Source organism: Melanerpes formicivorus, unplaced genomic scaffold (genome assembly GCF_026170545.1).
Source record: "Melanerpes formicivorus ecotype bairdi unplaced genomic scaffold, bMelFor1.0.p_v2 SCAF_1, whole genome shotgun sequence".
Classification (NCBI taxonomy): domain Eukaryota; kingdom Metazoa; phylum Chordata; class Aves; order Piciformes; family Picidae; genus Melanerpes; species Melanerpes formicivorus.
The window spans coordinates 20,036,734-20,058,195 of NW_027142353.1; the positions used below are offsets into that span (position 1 = coordinate 20,036,734).

Below are 21,462 nucleotides of genomic sequence, written 5' to 3' on the forward strand. Positions count from 1 at the left end.
GGACCTCCTTACAAAGGCCTGTAGTGATAGGATTAGGGACAATGGCTTTAAACTAAAGAGCAGATTTAGATTGGATGTTAAAAACAGGTTCTTTACCCTGAGAGTAGTGGAACGCTGGAACAGAGAGGTGGTTGGGGCCCCATCCCTGGAGATACTGAAGGTGAGGCTTGACAGGGCTCTGGGCAGCCTGATCTAGTTGAGGATGCCCCTGCTTACTGCAGAGGGGATTCAACTAGATGACCTTTGGAGGTCTCTTCCAACTCAAAGCATTCTGTGATTCTGTGTGATTCTGTGAAATTCCATAGTTCAATGAAATATTGCTGCATATCCCTGCCCCTTGCTATTTGTCAACTGCATGTTCTCCAAAATACTTACCATTTTGTGCTGTGAACCAAGTGGATAAGTGGCCAGTGTAGTTGTTGCCAAGACTGGAAGTTTTAGTCCTTTCTCCTTATTCTTCTGTACCTTTGTGCCAATTTCTAGCCATATGGTTCTATCTATTCTCTTGTGTTAGCTTTTGCAGTAAGACAATTCATTTTACTAGTCTGGCAGGAAGCTAGTGAGGTTTTCTTTTGCTACATTTTTCTGCCAGATTAGTAAAATGCATTGGCTTGCCAAAGGATCTGATGACAGCTTACTTTCCATACTGACAACTGTCTCAGAAAAGAGCCCTGCAGACAAACTGTACACCATCTCTGAAGAAAACTTCCCCACAGTCCAACTTCTCCCCAAGAGCCTATGAGCTCAATTTTTGGGAACACATACTGGATGTAAGTAGAAGCTAAACACTTGTCTGCAAGATCCTTGGTTGGAGAGTGTTATTTTTCCACTGGAATTTCCCTGGTGGAGTGAAATCACTTCAGGCAGTTGGATAATAGAAAAAAAGGTGGTCTCATTCATTGTAATTTGAAGGTCAGCCCTGAGGGACACCTGTTGTGTCTTTTTTTAAAAATCCAGTTCTCTGCTGCTTAGAGCCAAGGACTATAAGTACTACAACCCCATTAATTTAGGGAATACCTTTGAAAGGTCTTTGCAAAAGAGGCTTTTTGCAATGTTGTCTGCCTTTCCTGGAATATGATGCAGTATAAAGCAACTCAGACTTGACCCTAGGTGGGCCTAATTTTAAAGTAGAGGCTGCTTGGAGGAAAAACCTGCCCTGTCTATTGCTAATGAATGATTTCAAGATGATTAAGGACATTGAGGGTATAGTCTGGAGGCTGTCAGTGAATGTGTGTTCTTCAGTGATGACAAGACTAAGAAGAGCAATGTATTTGTATCACAAAACCAACCAACCAAAAAAAAACCCCAAAGCAAAACAGAAACCCCAACAACAAATACGGTTAAGACTTTCAATTTGAACATACTTCATTTTATATTTGTCTTCCAAAAAATGCTTTCAGAAATCTGGGATTCTCCATCATGAACTCAAGTTTTCTATCCCCAACATACATTAATATGATCCTATCCTTTATTCCCTCCAGAGTAAAGATGTACGTTTCTGAATGCTGCTGTGACCCAGTTGTACCAAGACAGTGGAGGGTTCTGCTAGATATGGGGCATCCGTGTCATTAGGCACATGCATGAGAAATTAGAGAAGGCACAGTGTGTGGAATCATCCTCTTCAAGCTGTCTTTAGGCAAGCTCAGTTTGCAAGTAGGAGGAGGCAGAGCCTGTAGGATTTCATGCTGCCCACTCCTGTGTTGGTACATGAAAAAATGTGCCTTAAGAATAAGGAGCCCAGACCATTGCTGAAGTTTCATCTTTTTGCTGAGAAGTGGTGGCAGTTACTGATATGAGGCAAGGAATTTTGCATAGAGCCATGAACATGCCAAGTTCCTGGCCTGCAAATGGTGGCATGGGGATGGGACCATCTTAGGAAAATCTTTCTGATTAGGGATTAGTGGATAAGTACTGTCCCTCGGGGTGTACTGACCAGGGAACACTCTGCCCATGGTGGTCTGAAGTCCATCCAAGAGCCTAAAGTGGACATTGTCTACTTCATTGTAGGGCTATAACAGAGATCCTTTTCAGGAATAAATTTACTGTGGAAATGGCCAAAGAGAATGAAAAGTACATTCCTAAACCAGAAAATTTCTGGCTTTGATGGAAAGAATTTTTTAGAAACTTTAAGACAAGACATTTTGTAATGCTTCACAGAGTGTGGACTGTGAGGGCTGCCTGGTGGAGAAGTTGTAGGCAACCAAATTCCAGATTTTCAGAATATTTCACCTGGCTGGTCACCAAACTGACAGCCCAAGACTGATTTCTGGGAAGTGAGCCTTTTAACAGAAGCACTTATTTTGCCTTTTCTAAGAGGAAGAGACTTTCTGAAATGCTGAAAGTAGTATTCTGGTTTCCTTGTCTTGGTAGAAACAAGTCCCATTAGAATAAAACTAATAGTTTTCATTTGAAGGTGATGTCGTGGATACCTTCAAACTTCAGATAAACATCTTGCCTCACATTTTACTTGTAATCCAAAAAGATCAACATTTCAGACTGAGGTTGCCACTTTTTTAATTTTAGGTGACATCAGCTTTTGGAACAGAACTCGTTTTATTTGGAAAAAAAAAAAAAAAAAAGATTTATTGTTTTAAAGCAATACAGCTTTTATATTTTCTTTTGTTAATTTATCAGCAAAGTTCCCATTGTTTTTTTTACTGATGATAAATTACACTTTTTTATAGAGTGCCAAGTCATAGTAATTTCCTTGTTCCAATTTCATTAACTTCCTGGTAGTATTGTCTGGAGCAACCAGATGCTAATGTGTAGTCCAACTGTTTCCCGAGTATGTGGGAAGCAGTAAACTTTTTGTTTATCTTGTAAACAGTTCTGACTATATATCTTTGGCTGTTTCTTTCCCATGGCCAGATTAAGACTGGCATAAACTGTATTCTCATTGGCACCACGTAGTGCCTAGAAACAGGGACAAAAACATCCTAGATCTATGTGATTTGTCTGGTTCACAGAAGTTGAGAGGCTTTGTTTTGAATCTGACTGGGTTATGTTTTTTTTAATATGTATTTAATCTATACATTTACAGTTTCTGAGAAGATGGAACTTTACAGTTGATCTTAGGATGAAATATAGATTTTTAGAACCTCACCAGAAATCCTCTGCAAAAGTGATATATGAACATTTAAAACCAATGCAAAAATATTGAATTATGTAGGAGACATTTTCTTCATTCTTACAAAATGTAACAAAAATAGCCAGGCCAAAAAGAACAAGTTAATTGATTCTAAATGAGTGCTACAAAAAAAAACCAGTCATGCACTTTGTTTTAAATATTTACTGTTAAAATAGTGATTTTACTAAGCATCAACCTGTATGTGGGTACATATGTGGATTTATTCTTGAATCTATAAAATACTGTTGTAAATTGACAGTTTTGGTTTTGATCATGTCTTTCAAAAAAGTTCCATAAGGCTTTTTGGCCTAGTTTCAAAGTGGTTTGAATCTTGAATTATTGTTTTTTATCGATGTAACTAGTAATATCAGAGCCATAATCAGTTACCTCTGCAACATTCTTATAAATTGCTTGAATATTTTGGGACTAAATATCTTTATTTTCCTTAAGATTAATCCAAAATACCATGACATCTGACATTCTGTCAAAGCTGGATATTTTTAGCAGCAGCAAATATGAGTAACTATGAGCAGCTATTGCAGTAGGTTTAAATTTCCTAAGAGTTGAAAGGGTTACTTGAAAAGATCAGGAAAAAAAGCAATTTATTGTTCTTGGTTTGGAATTTGTGTATTTTCACACAGGTTTTATGAAAGACTATGCTGATAAAAGTGTGACAGTACCACTCTGATTGAGGTGTATTTACATGAACATTCTTGATCCAAGTTGCAATTTGAAATAGGTAGGTTTTAATTTGTAGACCTGTTAATAATTATTTTTTTAGCTTGGATCCGAACAATTTCCATTTAATCTTCTGAATTATATTTGCAAGCCTGACATAAGCTTATTTGGTATTTATGGACACCTTCCCACCCCCAGCCCCCCTCCCAACTGCTCTTTATTTTAACTGGCTTGGAACTAGACGCTATAATCTTTTGCTTACATGACCAGACTGAGATTGGCATTCAGGCTGATTTTTACAGAGTGTGGGACATTTATATTGTTTCTTTTAGATGCAGCAAGATTCTGAAGTTGGCTGCAGCTATATATAACTATGTATGCAATATAACCACTTGGAAGTCTACATACAGTAGAGGCATGTATAAATTAAGCACCAAAACTCTTCTATTTCTCATGCCCACATATGTAATGGGTCAGAATTGGACACCTAGTATTCCTATACAATGTGCAGAGAGATCCAAGTGCCTTAGGAAGATAACTGTGCTTATGCAGTGAGGTTTCTGTCATTGGTAATTAGGAAATTTGAGCAGGAGGGAAGAGAGAGGATTGTCATCTACATGAAAGGCCTCCTTGAAGAATGTAAGTGGACTTTGGATCTTGGAATTCTTCACAATTTACATGTTTAGACATAGCCTCTGAGAGTCTGCATTGCTTTGCAGGGGGCTTCCAGAACTATAGATTAGAAGACAGTGAACAAAGTGATAGGGTGATATATTTAAAAACCTTTCTCCTCAATTACCTGTTTCTGAACTGTTGGTAAGCACCCCTATCAACTTCCAGAGTTCAGAATCCATTGATAAAGAGTTGTCCACATGTGACTGTTGGAAACAGCAGAAAAGAATTTACACCACATGTTTTGAAGTTTCTGTATTTTTAATCACTTTTTATGTTGTAGCCAGTACTGTGGTATTCCTTGAAGATTCCCCAAAGCAGTGACTGAGCAGCAGAACTCTCCTGTCCCACCTGCTTTCACTTCTAAGATATCCATTCTTTGAAATTCTTTGATATTTGTACTCTGAAATGCAGAATTTTTGCTGCAAAATGGATCGAGAAACTTGAGAATGCCCTTTCTTCCCCAGCTACATTTATCCTAACAGTTAGGTGGCAAATCAAAATGGAATTGCTGGTTTGTATCCAGACCTTTGCATTGGCTTGTATTTTGCTTTAGATGCCTGTTTCCCCACTTGGACCTCACTCTTAGTTTTGTCTACACAGTGCAGTAAATTGGCCTACAGGAATATTTGAACTGGTTTCTCTGAAAGATAAATTAATCTAGCTGGAATATTTCTATAATACAGTTATGCTAACTCTACTAATTTGGATAGTTTATGTAGTGTTGGCTGTCTTTAGGTGGAACTGAACTATAAAGTGCAGAAATATTCTTCTCTCTCCAGAACTTTTGAGATCAGGAGCAAGTACAGTTCTACCAGGGCAACTAGAGAAATGACAAAATGGACAAAATGCCTATTGTTATGTAAGTTCAAAATTTATTGCTTGCAAAGCAGTTAGTTGGGTTTGTAAACTGTCTGCCAGTATGGGCATAGCCAATGGAAGATTTTACTATTGTTCCAACAATGGATAATAGCCAAAACCATTGCATTTAAAGGTTTTAATAATAATTTGGATTGAATTTTCAATTTAAACTATTTATTGATAGGTAAAAAAATGCTTCTATGTCTTGTAAAAGTAGGAGTCATGAACACCAGTTACATGAGCAGACATTTTTATTCAGGTCAAGCTATTTCTATTAATGTTATTAATGCACATATTTATACATTTATTTGCAGTGGTGGAAAAGGTAAGATATTGCTTAAAAGTAGCATCAATAATACTTTAATTCTGATAATAAACATTTTAATGGAAGAAAAGTGCATAGTGCTTCCATTAAAAATAATTACTACATTAGATGCAGATCTTTCAATGTTACTACTAGAAGGTAAAATTAAGAGACTCACATACTGTTATTTCTAATCTATTGATATTTCCCCACATATTTTATTAATATTGACTGTTCAGACCTTGTTCTTCTAATCAGATTAGCACTGAAGGTATTTTAAGAATTGCTAATGGCAGGAGAGTTGGTACCCATTTATATATATTTTTTTAATTAGAAAAAAATTGTATTATGCAAATAATAAATAATTAGTTCATTAACATCTTCATACAGCTACTGCTTAACAGTTCAGTCCTGTAGGAATTTATTTAAAGATGCATAGTTTTTGTTTAATGGTGCTCCTCAATCTGGATCTGATTAAAGCAAATGGAACTGCAAATCTGAGTGTTTTCAAAACATCTGCAAGTACAAAACCTGCCTGTAGAAAAATTGTGACACTAAGAAATTATGGTTAAAGAACAAGTTCAATGTATGGAGTAAATGAGACATCTCCTAATTATCTTTTTTCTTTCTTTTTTTAATTTTTTTTTTCCCCTAAATGCTTAAGTAGGAATTCGTTCAGGCATGTTTGGAAACATTTATGTAACCTCTCTTTTTCTCTCAATATTATAATACTCTTGTACACATCTGATGTGGTTGTGAAGTTTAGCATGTCTACCAGCTCTTGTGGTGAGCATGGAAGGAAATAAGGTGGTTTGAGCTTGGTCATTGTAAGGGAACAAAGATTGTGGGGGAGCTGGGAGGGAAGATGGAGATGATATCAGATTGATTGAATTTTCAAAGAAACAGAGTATAAAGGCTGGTGTTTTGTGTTTTTGTGTGTGTTTTTTTTTCTCTTGTTGTTCCACCCCCCCCCACCTTTTCTTCTTCTGTTGCTGGTCATACCAGAATACCATAAAAAATGAGTCCACTTGAATTTCCATGTCAGTTGCTGTTTGTTTTCTTTCTTTCTTTCTCTTTTTTTTTTTTTTTAAATTTTAATTACTAGTAGAAGCTGTTTTGCAAACAAAAAGGGATCAGTAAAAAAGATCATAATAGAACTGAGAAAAGAAACTCAGAAAATACTCCTTGCTAAAGAGCAATATTGTTACTTGCCGCTCCCACTATATAAAATTCTGGTGTCTGAAGAAAGCTGGAAAAGCTACAAGTAGTGTTTTAATCTGTCTTCAAGAAGTGGATGCCAGCAAGGATAGAAGACAGCCAGCAGTATGTTTTTTTTGTTTTTAGACTTTCTTTTCTGACACCAGCTGGCACTGTAGCACTTGATGTATTTAACAGGCAGGAAGGATAGCTATGAAATGGTTTAAAATAAGTTTGAGGAGTACTGAAATCTGTGTAAAAATGAAACATATGAAAGATGTTTCTAAATTTGATAGGAACTGTAGATGCAAAGCTGAGCATTTGTTGAGGTTGAACGCCCTCAATCCTGAGAGCCTGAATCCCTGGTGATAGGCCAGATTTAACTGCAATCTGGAACAAAAAAAATCTAGAAATTGTGCTGTTGAGATATCCAGAATTAACCCTTGGCAAAGCAAGTGTGCTTATGTTCCTCACTGGTTTAGGACCATATTATGACCTATAGGTGTGTTTTGCTAATTTTTTTGTTAATCCTCATTCACAGACCTTATAGAAATATGAAAATTATTAATTACATTTGTGGGTAAGTGTTAGTCTTGCTTTGATATCTTCAGATGCTGTGGAGGGTCTGGGCAAATTCACACACAGAGAAAGACCATTTTGTTTAAAATTGTTTTTTTGTACTTGCATGCTTTAATGTTACTATGCACTGCCCGTATTTTTCATTTTGGGAAATGAGTATGAGAAGGCAGTTTTATAAACCTAAATAAAAAATGTCTCAAGTGGGTAGTCCATATTTGGATCTCTTCCAGTCTGGCTTTTATATTTCATCTTATATGGAGGCTATTGGTGTCTCTAATACAGCTACTTGCCAATGTTGCCTCTTGTACATATGCTAGATCCCTCAGCCACTGATATAAGGGGAAATTAATTTATTCCTTAAAGTGATTTTCAAATGTACATTTGACTTACAAGTTTGCAGGAGACGGATAGACTAAGCTTGGAGATATTTTGTTTGGCAGTAGCATATAACATGCATCCATATAAACTGAGATTTACATTTGTGCCAAAATAAGACATGCCCATAGTTCACATCAAAGGTATTTCCAGATTTCCAGCCAAACCAACAGATTCGAATAATTTTTTTTTTTCTCAAAATCCCATCATCGAGTGTAGAACGATTCCTCCAATTTTTGGACAAACCTCTGTTTTTTAAAAGACACAAACAATACATTTTTATGCAGTCTGTCACCATAATGAAGAGAATCACATGTAAAACTTGTCAAATAGACTTGAAATGTGTAGAGATTTGATGGTAGGCTGGACTGAGAAAGCACTGCAACAGATTTTGAGCAACATTGGCAGCTTAACTGAAAAGATTAATGTTTAACTGATTTTTGTTTTGCAGTAGCTGGAAGCAATATATGCAACATGGTAATCTGTGTAGGTAGTGTGTATGAAAAAATATCAGCAGGTGCACTGGTACGTAACTTTGTACTGTGCATGAAGGGAAATTTATTTGATAGTGATGGGTAATTCTATAGTATTAACCTATCAGCAGGAGATTTGATGTGTCATCCCACCTCTTACATTTCTCACAAAATTAAAAATAAGCGAAGTTCAAAATAAACTGTGGAACACGTGAAAAATTTTATCATTATATAGATTACAGTATTCAAAAAGTTAATAAGAGCAATTTAGTACTAGTTATTCCTGTCACTAGCTACTCCCAAATAAGAAGCAATAGTATGAGAGGAAATGGCCTCATGTTGCTCCAGGATAGGTTTAGACTGGATATTAGGAAAAATTCCTTTACTGAAAGAGGGGTCAGGCATTGGAACGAGCTGGCCAGGAAAGCGGTGGAGTCGCCATCTCTGGAGATGTTAAAAAACCATTTAGACATAGCACTTGGTTTGATGGGTGTGGTGTTGTGGGTTGATGCTTGGACTAGGTGATCTTAGCATTCTTTTCTTACCTCACTGATTCTATGATTCTATGAATTAAGATAATCAATCATCACAATTTACAAGTTTTAGTTTTCAAAAGGAAAAAATTGTGAGACATAGTAGTAACAAATGCATTTTTGAAGTGTATAAATTGATGCTTGATTTTTTGTTTTTCTAGTTTTTCTAAGCATGGCCTGATTTAAGTTGCAGAAAAGACATTCAGACAAAAGGAGTATTTAAGGAATGAGTTATCCCCTCCCATTACTTTCATCTATTAAGTAATAGTAATTGGAACAACTAAGGGACTACCATAAGCTATGCCCACAGAGCTTTAGATATCACTGATTTTATGGGCTGGTAAAACCATGCATTAAAAACCTGGTTACAAATATTCTTCACCTGTTATTGTCTGGTGAATATGAGCGATCTGAAAATGAACAGATAAATAATGGAGGTGTTTTTTTTTGTTGTTGTTGTTGTTACTCTGTTTTTTTTTTTTCTTCTTTTGGTAGGCATCCTTAACTAATGTAGATTTAAAATTATTTTGTATATTCATATTAAGCATTGAACTTTATTTTTGATGTCACTGCAGAGTGGCTTATGATGTATGAGAAAGGGGAAGAGCTGATGTTTCAGCCTTTTTGCTTTACCTTCTATTGCATGTTTATTTGCAGCGCTTTTTGAGACTGCAGTCATCTTAATCCCCTTTGTCCTGTAGAAGTCTGTAACTGGTTTAGAAAGAAGACTGTTGAAGAGAGAATATGTTTCAACGGAGCTAGGAAGAGAATATATTGAGCATAAAAACATAAAACTAGGAAATTTGGTAAATAGTAAAAAGCCTCTGGAGTTTTGAGTAATGGTATTTGGCATTATAGTTTTCAGACCTTCAGACAAAACACAAAAAGAGAAAATTATCACTTTTTGACAAAGGGGGAAATTTGGACTTTGAATTAACAATGAACTAAAGGAGGATAATAGGTGTGAATTGAAACTAATTAGTGTTTCAGATCATTAAGTGCTAGAAAATAACATGTGTGGTGAGAACTGTAGAAGTTAAGTCTCTCTTAAATGCCTGATTAAGTACAGTTCTAGCCTACATAGGAGAAAAAATGTTAGGTCACTTGCCACTTCACAGTATCACAGTATCGCTAAGGTTGGAAGAGACCTCGAGGATCATCGAGTCCAACCTGTCACCACAGACCTCATGACTAGACTATGGCACCAAGTGCCACGTCCAGATTCCTCTTGAACACCTCGAGGGATGGCAACTCCACCATCTCCCCGGGCAGCCCATCCCAATGACTATTGACTCTCTTGGTGAAGAACTTCCTCCTCACCTCGAGCCTAAACTTCCCCTGGCGCAGCTTGAGACTGTGTCCCCTTGTTCTGGTGCTGGTTGCCTGGGAGAAGAGACCAACCCCTTCCTGGCTACAACCACCTTTCAGGTAGTTGTAGAGGGCAATGAGGTCACCCCTGAGCCTCCTTTGTATTCAGCTGACTGATTTAAATGGACAGTCAGTCAAAAGATTAAGTTCTCCTTCTGATTAGGTTGATCTGCTGGTCCAAGAAGGAATGATGCCTGAGGCATACAGCTATAGGCATAGAGATGGGCACAGATGTAATCAAAGTTTTCCAGAAAACATTGTGTAAATCAGAATGAATAGGTGGTTGGTACAATAAGGTGCAAAAGTCTTGTAGATGGGTACCTAAATTGGTTCATACCCCATTGCCTGATTTAAGCACACACATATGTGAGTTAGGATAGGACAAGAATATTAAAAACAAATATTTTGCTGGAGAAAGATCCATTGTCGTGGTTTGGGAGGCTAATTCTCCCACCACAGGCAAAAATAACGACTCAGACAAACGGATTACAAAAGTGGTGGAAAGTTTAAATGGGAAAACAATAAAAAACAACAATGAAAGTTTTACAGAGAACCACAAGCACGGTGACAAAAGAGAGAGATCCCAGAACATACCCAAGAATGTCCCATCCCCACCTGGGGGGTACACCCCAAACCCCCCAGGGCTCTTTCTCCTACCCCCCCCCCCCCAACCCAGCCTTGGGCCTGGGCAGGCCCAAGGGAGGCGGCTCATGCTATTTTACCTAGGCAGCAGCAGGGGATGAAAGAAGAAGTGAAGACCCTGCACTGATGTTTTATAGGGGAGCAGGGAATTATAGGAAATGGAATACCTGGTTTCCTATGACCACCCCCCCTGGGCTGGGCCCACCCCTTGGGACCTCCCAGGTGTGGTCTGTGCAGTGGCATCCAGGCCAGCACCCAGCCTAAACCACCACATCCATTAAAAAGCTTGGAAGAACCTCCCTTCTGCATCCTTGACAAAGAACTGACAAAAAATTTATGCAAAATAAATTGAACAATTTGATATGTAAGATCCTCTGCTTTCCAACAAGCTATTGAGCTCACTGGCTGCAATCCAACAGAGAAAACAAAATGTATAGAATAAACACTGTCTATAGCAGGTGGAGGTAATGCCTCATTATACACAAATACTGTTTTGTGTTGTGTAACCTGGGGACAATTTAGCAGACAGTTTTGTACTTAGAAAAATCATGGTTTATGAAGAAAAGGAGAACCACGGATAATGAATTGTCTACATCTGAAAATACCACACTAGATCTGAAACACATGTCTTACCACGTTGTCTTATGGTTTTAAAAGCAGAGGAAGGAAGAGAGGTTATTAAATTTAATTTCACACCCTCATATCACTTTAAAACAAATGTTTAAAACAGATGTTTAAAACAAAAAAAACTTATCCATTATTTCCAGTGTTTATTCTTAAATATTTTAGTACCAATGTTAATGTCACTCAAGACCAAACATACAGTGGCCCTTATTCATCATGCAGCTAAGATTTCCTGAGTGCAAACCTCCATTTAACTTTAAAGTCAAATTAAAATAGAATAAAATAAAGTAAAACACAACTATGCTGTGAGAAGCATGGGTTGTATGTGTGTACATGTATGTGTGCCAGTGTGGCTGGCTGGCTCCAGGGAAAGCTGATCCCTGAGACTTCCTTTTTCAAGTAGTTTCTTACCCTCAATTCCACACATTAACGTGCTGGTATTTCCAAGGGGATATGGGTTAGTTGAGGCGTGAATTATATATTTAAGAAGCCAGGAGTCATCCAATGTATTTTTTTCAAGATCAAAGCATACAGAGTTATTTCTTGTGCAGTGGTTGTAAGCAAAAAGGGAAATCTATTAAAGTTTTCAGACATTTTGTGCAAATGAATCAGTTGTCTTCACATTCCTGCAGAACTGGAAGGGCAAAATTCTGTGAATACTCAGGTAAGACTATGGAGTGGAAAAGACTTGACTACATCACCGTATCAACAATAGATTACTGCAGTTCTGTGTTTTCAACTTTGAGATGTAGAGGTAGAGGAAGAGGAAAACAACTGTTTTCTCATACAGTATGTTTTACTGATTTCATTCCAAAATCATAATTAGCAACAACACTTTTTCTTCCAAGTGATTTATAAATACGGACTTATTCTCATTATTGTCACAGCAATCTGGATTTTACTCTCAAAGACTAAAAAATATCACTGAAGACAAGGAAACAGTCAGGTGTTAATCAAAGCTTTCATTTCCTCTGTGAAGTGAGCCTCAAAATGGCATTAGCTCTCATCTGGGGAATCCTTATTTTCAGTTTAGGTCTCATCCCTAGGCACTTGTTCACTTGCTCATTTTCTGTGAAACTAGTTTCTCTGGATCATTATTGCCAGAGGAGAGGAAATTAAAGAAAAAGGGGAAAAAAAAACCAAAGGAAAAAAAAAAGGCAGCTTTCCATTATGCAGCTAGTTTTGTGAGTTTAGTTCAATTTCATTCTTATTCTTTTCAGTTAATATCTTGCTCTGCATATATTCAAGTGGCAGGGTTTATAAAAATTAACTTTTCTTAGAAAATTAACTTTTCAAGTGTGGTATGTGTTAATGCTATCCAGAACTTTCCATTCAGGCAAATGCAAAATAGCTGTACTTTGTTTTTTGTGGCATCACAGAAAAGAAAGAAGAAATAAATTAATGAGATGGCAGAACCATGTTCAACCCCTTAATGCTCATCAGAAGACTGGAAAAGGTGTCTGGGCTTATGTTCTCCTTCACAACCGGAGCAACCTAGGTTGTACTTCCTGGAGGCAGAGGTTTCCCCTCTGCTCTTTCCTGCAATGGCACTACTGCATTGTTGCCTGCTCCAGTTACAGCTGTCTGTCTGTCACAATTGAGGCTGCTGATGGGTGTAGGGCTCCTCATTGAGAAGACACTCTTTGTTAGCATGGCTGATAACAGTGGACATGAAATGTGGTACCATTCATCAAAGATCTTGGCCCTTGGTACCAGATCAGTCTAATCCTCTTTGGCTGACAAAAGTCTCATGGAATGTAACACAATATATCACGGTATCACAATATCACCAAGGTTGGAAGAGACCTCAAAGATCATCAAGTCCAACATATCACCCAAGACCTCATGACTAGACCATGGCACCAAGTGCCATGTCCAGTCCCCTCTTGAACACCTCCAGGGATGGTGACTCCACCACCTCCCTGGGTAGCCCATTCCAATGGTGAACGACTGTCTCAGTGAAGAACTTTCTCCTCACCTCGAGCCTAAACTTCCCCTGGTGCAGCTTGAGACTGTGTCCTCTTGTTCTGGCGCTGGTTGCTAGAGAGAAGAGACTGACCCCTTCCTGGCTACAACCACCTTTCAGGTAGTTGTAGAGAGCAAAGAGATCTCCCCTGAGCCTCCTCTTCTCCAGGCTAAACAATCCCAGCTCCCTCAGCCTCTCCTCATAGGGCTTGTGCTCAAGGCCTCTCACCAGCCTTGTTGCCCTTCTCTGGACACATTCAAGTGTCTCGATGTCCTTCCTAAACTGAGGGGCCCAGAACTGGACGCAGTACTCAAGGTAGTTGTAGAGAGCAATGAGGTCTCCCCTGAGCTTCCTCTTCTCCAGGCTAAACAACCCCAGCTCCCTCAGATACTGATGTTGAAAGTACCTGAGTATTTTTTTTTCTTGGAGTGCTGTTCTGAAACCCCAAGAAGAAATATTATTTCCCCCACCCCATGTGCGATGTTAATCACTTCCTCTCTGAGCAGAGTTTCAATCAAAAATAAGCATTTAAAAGCTTTTGTCATGGCAAATACGTTCCAAAATGTGGCATCTCCTGTGACCATATCCATGTGAATGCAGTGGGATATTTAGCAAATCCAATTTCCATTTTGCTTTAATGCCCATTTAATAATCAAAAAAACTTTACTTTTTTTGCACATTTGCTTAAATTCAAATATTAAATGTTAGTGAAGTTATAATGTGAAAAAAAAAAAAAGTGTAAGAGCAGTTCTACATTAATTTTACTCTAAACTTATGTTCACCTTGCAACCATCACACAGGGAAGCCAGAAACATTATCAGTAGCTATAAGTGGTGTTAGACTTATCTCTGAAGAACATTACATGAAGTCAAAAAATGTGACTTCTCATTGTCTATAGGACAAAGAGTTATACTCATTCCCTGGGGCAAGAGATGGAGATGGCTATTAAATACCAATATTTCAATTTTTTAAAAAGCTACTGTAAGAGATTCAAAACTGCAACAATTTTCAAAGTGTACAGAATTTGTTGAAGACTTTAAAATGTAAGGTGCAATTTTATTGATGGCATGCTAATACAAATTAGCAGCTTTCAGCCCTTCTTTCTGAAAAATGAGATATTCATTAATAATTGACTGAATTCTCTAGCACCCACCACCTCTGAGATATTGTAGGTTATTGTCAAAAGATGACCAGAATACAGAGCCACTAAATATTTCATCTTAATGATAATGTATGCTGCAAAAGATTTGAACTGTATATCAAGCTTTGAATTGACTTTTGATAAAAGGCATCCTCAATTCTCTCTCTTTCTCTTTTTTCCCCCACATTAACTTTGTGTCAGGAACAGGGGTCAAAGCTAGCATTTACATTCAGACTTTTCTCCATTTATTGCTCATAAAATTGGGATATCAGGGGATTTATTTATTTATACTGTATTTTTTCTTTTAATTTGGCTGGAGCAAGTTTGACTAATTAGATGTGGTTTCAGAGATGGATGTGATAAATGTCAAAAATCTTGCCAGTCATTTAAGTGAAGTATGGCCTATTCCACTGAAGTCAAAGGTAATTTTACTATCCCTAACACTTTGAAAGCTTTGGGCTGTACTCAGCCATATACCCAGCTGTGTTCTGCCCAGCTATGTGCATTTATTAGTCAGAGAATCGGCATTAAACACCAGTGATATGAGCCAAATGTCTATCACAGTCAAACGGGCTGTAGTTTAAGACAGTTCAAAATACATTTCCTAATTTTGATGATTGACTACCACACAAAACCAGGCATTTCCTGCATGTCCAGAATTGCTGCTTCTTTTCTTTATTTTTAAAAGCAATTTCAGAAAAAAAGTTGTTCAAACTTAACGTGGACAAATCTCACCAAGTCCTCTTTCAAGAACATTTTATAGTCATAGTATTACTGTCCAAAGTTACTTCTGTATATGAAGCAGCAATTAAATTATATACCTTTAAAAAGAAAAAAGGGAGGGGAGGGGGAAGTGAAGGTAATCTTTAGGGCTGTAGATGTTTTTCCTGATATTTTTGCATTTCCCCCCCATTATGTTTACTATATGCTTTCTACTGTGAATTTAAATCTCATAAATACACAAAGTGCTGTGCATGGTTTAATTTTTTTTTCAGTTTATAAACTTTTTTTAAGAAGGTCTTGATTAATTTTGCAACATAACAATAATAACTTGCCACTCTGAGAGTTCTCTATTTTGAAGAATTTCCAGGAAAATGACCATGATCTCTACTCTTTACAAATACAGGTGTTTGCTATATTACATTGTTTTAGGTGTTTGCTGTATAACATTGCATTTGCCCCAAATCAGATGATTAATTTTGAGCATTCTAAAAGTACCTGTTTTCATGGGTTTACCTAGTGATTGATTATAATGTAGCAGAATTAAAAAAATATACTGGCTTGTTGCATTATTCCAAGGTCTGTCAATAAGGACTTTTTCCTCCTTGAACAGGTTTCTTGAGCTCTTTTAAGACTGGTCAAATTTGAAACAGAGAAACTAGTTCAGAATTTGAAAAAACAGTACAATTCAAGCATTTGTATGCTCCATGTTGTACCTACCTCTTTTCAAAACCAAGAAGTCACTTTACTTATGCTTCCCTCTGTCATCCATATTCATTTTGCACTAGCAAAATAGGATGAGATTTTTAGAGTTTTTTGTGCCTTTACTACAGAAATGTGGACCATGATGTGGTGGCTTACATTCAAGCATCAAAGAGAAGAAAATACATTCGACAACTTACAGGCTTGAGCCTTATGAAACAAAATTTCATAGAATGGAAGGGACCTCAGAGATCATCTACTCCAACCAAGGATGCCTCTCAACTAGACATAGTTGTTCAAGGCCTCATCCAACCTGGCTTTCAACACCTGATGGAAGGAGTTATCCATGAGCACTCTGGGCAACCTGTTCCAGTGTTTCACCACCCTCATACTGAAGAATTTCTTCCTAAATTCCAGTCTAAAACTACTCTCCCTTAGCTTAAAACCCTTCCCCCTTGTCCTGCCTCTAGAGATCCTTATGAAAAGTCCTTCTCCAGCTTTCCTGTATATTCTCTTCAGGTACTGGAAGGCAGCTCTAAAGTCCCTTTAAAGCTGCTGTCAAAATTTGCGCTGTCTGGAGTGGTACAGGATGGTGCAGAAAGAGGAAGTTTGTGACTGGACGATGATGTCAAGGTCTTTGAGAGGCAAACAGGAAATCTCCGTCATAGAAAGAGAAGTGGAAAAAAAAACAACTACTACTCAGAAAGCACCAAATGCTTAACAGAATGCTTGGAAGCTACAAATTTGCTTGATCAATGTACAAAAAAAAAAAAAAAGAATGGAGAGGATGTCAAAACACAAGCTTCAGCAGATCAATGGATGTGCAGCTGCTGAAATTAAGCTCTTGTAAGGTCATGTGTTAAGTCATAAAAGTTTGAAATAAGAAATGCTTATTTTGCAGAGCTATTCATTGTGCTGGGCAATGAACAATGAACACTGAACACATATAGCACTGTGGAAACAAGTGCATTCTCTCTGTTTGTCCAAAATGTCTACTTGAATGCTACAGGTGGAGAATTCCTTCATTGCCTGATCCATGGGTACAGGGAGTGAGGGCCTTGCCTATTCTCTGAACAGTGGAAATGGAGTGTTTCTTGCTGTCACCAGCATGATGGCAGAGACCAAGTTCTTCTCCATATTCTCCTTTCTGTTTGTGCTATATACTATGCCCAATTGCAGAGCATAGTACTATGGTACTACAATAACATTCATCACAATATATTAGTTTGGCATACACATATTACATTCAAATTAACCTAATAACTTTAATCAAGCCTGTAATTAATGCATTAAAGAATGCATTTATAGAATTACCGTATGTTTCTTGTTCAAGTTTATGTGGTACAAAGGAGATGGAAGAGGAAGGCAGCGTCCAGGTTGAATCCAAAGTGTCACTAAATGAACAATTCCTGATCTTCCAAATATTTCTCAGATATTTCATTATAACTGTTGACAGTAGTTCCATTGCTTTTCTCCAGGTCATCTGTGAATTTGCAAGTACAGCAATGAAGCATAAAGAATCAGGATTAAAAAAAAAAGAGAGGAAAAAAATAGTGACCCCTTTTTGTGGCCCTCTGGCAAATACATCTTTGCTGCTGGTTATACTAAGAACAGCACAAAAAGTCTCTCATGAGAACGCTGTGTGAGGAAATGCACCTTGTCTGTCACTAAAAGAAAAAAAAAGAAACATGTCATCACTCCAAGTGGTATTGATTAAAACAATAAGGATTTCCTGGTGCCAACAGTTGAAACAACTGTGTGAAAAGCAGTGAAGAGGTATTACTGTATTGTTGAAACCGTCTCAGGAAAGTTCCAAATAAACCAAAGGATTCCTGTCAATATTTGTATAAGGAAACATGCTGCTGCTTGATTCAGAGGCACTTCACACACATGTGCACACGCACACGCCCCTCCCTCCCCCCTCCCCCCCCCACCCCCAGCAGGCAAAATTCTTGAGAAACTTTATTACAACCATGTAAAAAATGGACATACTCAGAGTTTGGTACACTTTTTAAAATGCTAATATTTACAACATCTATCTTTTATTGTCAGTATTTGATCTACATTTCTCCCAGCTCCAGCCAATGGAAGGCACAGCTGCTGAAACCCCATATTGTGCAGGCAGCATGCCTTTGTGTTCTGCAGCTGGGGAGTTCTCATGTCCACAATAGGAAGTCTGAGCACACTAAATTAGGAAAGATTATTGTTTCATTTATTGACTACACAAGTTTAAAACAGCAAGTATATAGTTTATTTCATGTTTTATTTGTTAAGGTCATTTTCACCAAAAGCTGGACACATGGGCACAAATATAGGGCAGCTGTACTTCCAGCCACCCCAGTAGGAAGAAAATTACAAATGTTATTGAAATTGGATGGTTGGTTGCTTTCATGTGGTGCAATCTCCCACCTGCCTTCTCCCAGCCATCCACTTGTGAAGACTTGCTGCAGGTTTTTTTGGGGGGACTTTCTGCACCCAAGTTTCTTCCCAATAAAATGTTTATCCTACTGTACAATTGATTTTAAGTGAAGCTGGTTTTACAGTGAAATGGAAGACAAGTGAGTTCATTTTTTTGAACTCAGTTTTCCAAATGTTTCTTTCATGGAACGGTCTATAGAAAAAGGAAGGCAGCAATTTTAGCTGGAAGCAAATATCACTTCAGAGTAACAAAAAAAGGGAGGGTAGAAAGAGAGAAAAATGTATTTAACACTTTAGGATATAATGGTATTCAAATAATATATTTTTCTGCCATTTATTCAGTTGCAAAGGAACTCAGTGAATAATAATAGCTGCTGTCAAAGATATTTATATTTAAGAGGGTCTTTATGTAAAATCATTTTTTTTTATCAGGAGTGATTTTTCTCCAGGAGAAGTCTGCTATCTCCTAGCAACCGATATGGCTATCTTTTTTAACAGATGCTGCAATAACAATGGGTGCCTAACCTTTATATGGAAGCATTTGCACATGTACAATCAGACCATTTATGAATTCAAACCAAGTTGTTAAAGTGCTCCAAGGGAGACACTGGCTACCATGTTATCTACTATGCATCTCCATCTACCAAAGATTTTGTATTGGCAGCCATTTTCATTTTAGGTGAGTACCTCCCAACAACCCCCACAACTAAATCTGCAAATGACTCACACCTTAACTTCCCTCTCTCTTATCTCATGGGAACAGGGGGGTTCATTTCACTGATTAGTTTTTCTTTTGTTCTTTCTCGCTCTTTCTGATTGTGTTGCTCTACTTGCAGACCTTTAACGTGACTTACACTTACTAGGTAAATATTCTTTTAATTTATAAGTGTAAGCAATAGAACATGAAGACTGGCTTCTGCAAATGGGCAATTAGTTTTAGAAGTACTTAACTGTAAATTACTCAGCACTGTGTAAGGGTAGGCTCTTCCACTTTCTCCATTTGACTGGCTTTGGACTGTGCAGACTGAGAAGATGCGGACAAGGGGAAAATGTGGCTAACTACAGCATGTCTGGGCTAATTTCAGTGATTCACACCTGCATGCCTGAAGTCTGGTCTGGATCATAAACACCACATAACACCAGAAATGAGCTCTATGGGGGAAAAAAACAACCAACCACAACAACAAAAAAAACGTAGCCAGGTAAATATGTGTGTGTGTGTGTGTGGTACCCCAGGAAATGTACCATCTAGCTTCCAGGAGCTCATATCTCTCCAGCTACTTCCCAAACACTGTTCTGTCATGTGTTTAAATAAGGGGCCTTCCCCCTGAGGAAGAAAATGGAAGTAATCACTGTGGAAGAGATTTTGCTTTCTTGTATTACTAAGAAAATCCTGTGTTTTTCCTGTTTGAAATGGAGATATTTATGATAAATTTGCTTGGCCTTTTCTTTAACTTTTAGCCAACTGCAAATTCTTGCCTGTACATTTGTATATTCTGTGTTTAGCAGCTAAGCATTTTTCAAAACAACCTTCTAGATCCTTCCTTTAAGTAAAAATACACTGCTGTTTTGTTTTGTTTTTAAAATACCTGCATACAGCAATTTCGAAGGTGACTTAGTGTGGTGTCTGGTGTTGCTGTGACATTTCCTGTTTTCTGTTACTGATGCTCCCTCGTTCATTTCCACAGATAAATAAGACTTGTGTTTGTTTATCTACAACTCTGGAATCACAGTTTCGATGTTTCTCTATAACTGTATATCTTTATCTCATTATAGATAAATAGCTTTCACCAGAGACTGGGAGCCAGGTCAGTGGAGTGCCTTGAGGATGTATCAATACACACAGATTTTGGACCTAGCACTTCTTACTTTCAAAGTGCACTTTAACTTAAGAAATTAAAAGAAGTTTTACATATATCTTTGCTAGAAAAGAAGTTTTACATACATCTTTGATAGAAAATATGTGTCCCATTAAAAGAAAAAAAAAAAAGAAAAAAGAAGATGCAAAAATCTTTGTATGAGGGTAGCAAATACTAGCCAACATTCCGTGAGAGTCTGATGCATATTATCTTAATGCTTAACCACAAACCTTTAATTTAGTCCTACCAAGAGAATTCATTAATATCAAATGAACTTCCTTCACTACATGACTTATAGAATAATAAAACTAGTGAATAATTTGCAGTGGATAATTTAATTCTAAAATGTGTTTGACAAATTTAGCCTTTTGTTTGTTTGTTTTCTTTGTGGAATACCAACCAGCACTGGCAGGCCTCTGTTTGGTAAGGACATGAGATAAGAAAGGTTAACCTGGGTAATGAGGAGCAGCCACAACCTTCTGGGTAACAGCTCTCTCATATTACTGACAGCCATGCCATATAGTTCCATTTAGAAACTTACCCAGTTTGATCTTAAAAGTAGTCAAACTGCTATCTTATTTCTCTTGGAATCCTTCTAATATTCCAATCTAATCTTACTCAAGACAATTTTTTTTGTTGTTATCATTCTTGGATGAACTTTGGTTTTTCAGCTTCACTAGCTCTTTGTCTTCCCCAGTGTACACTTATTTCTCAGCATCTGGTTTGCTAAATTAAACAAGCTTCATCTAAACCTTCTTTCTATGCCCTGGACCATTCTAGGAAATATTTTTTTCATCTATTCTCACTTGTATCATGATTTGACTTAATTCAATTATTTATTCATTTTTCTAATTTCAGTGAACAATCATCAACAGTTAGTAAGTAATAATCAGCATTCACTGTAGGTGTTTCTAAAGTTTGTTTTTATTTATGATCTTTGTATTTTTATTGTAACTTACCTAAAATCCACTTGTTTACAGTATTCAGTAGGCTGAATCCAAATCATTATAAAAAGATAAATGATGTTCCATTAAATTATCTATTGAATATGTAATATTTGCAGAATAATCAGACAAATAAAATTATGTAATCTTAGAACCATTTAAAGTTACTTTCCCCCTCCTGGGTCATATATGTTTTGCCTAGAAATAATTGTTTTATTATGAATTTATGATGAGTAATGATTCAAAATATATACAGTCTCCATGTTTAGCCTGTCTTAC

General features: G+C 37.3%; 1 long non-coding RNA gene across 5 annotated transcripts in view; it reads left to right on the forward strand.

Moving 5' to 3' along the window:
• LOC137457776 (uncharacterized) overlaps window positions 1–21,462 on the forward strand; it is a 59,976-nt gene that overhangs the window by 27,720 nt on the left and 10,794 nt on the right. For 3 of the 5 annotated variants that reach the window (XR_010991487.1, XR_010991491.1, XR_010991473.1), the window contains exons 2-3: window positions 18,879–19,059; window positions 19,404–19,582. This is a non-coding gene — a long non-coding RNA (uncharacterized lncRNA). Of the gene's footprint in view, window positions 1–18,878; window positions 19,060–19,403; window positions 21,225–21,462 lie in introns of those variants that run through there. The other 2 variants (XR_010991447.1, XR_010991477.1) reach the window with 2 other exon arrangements.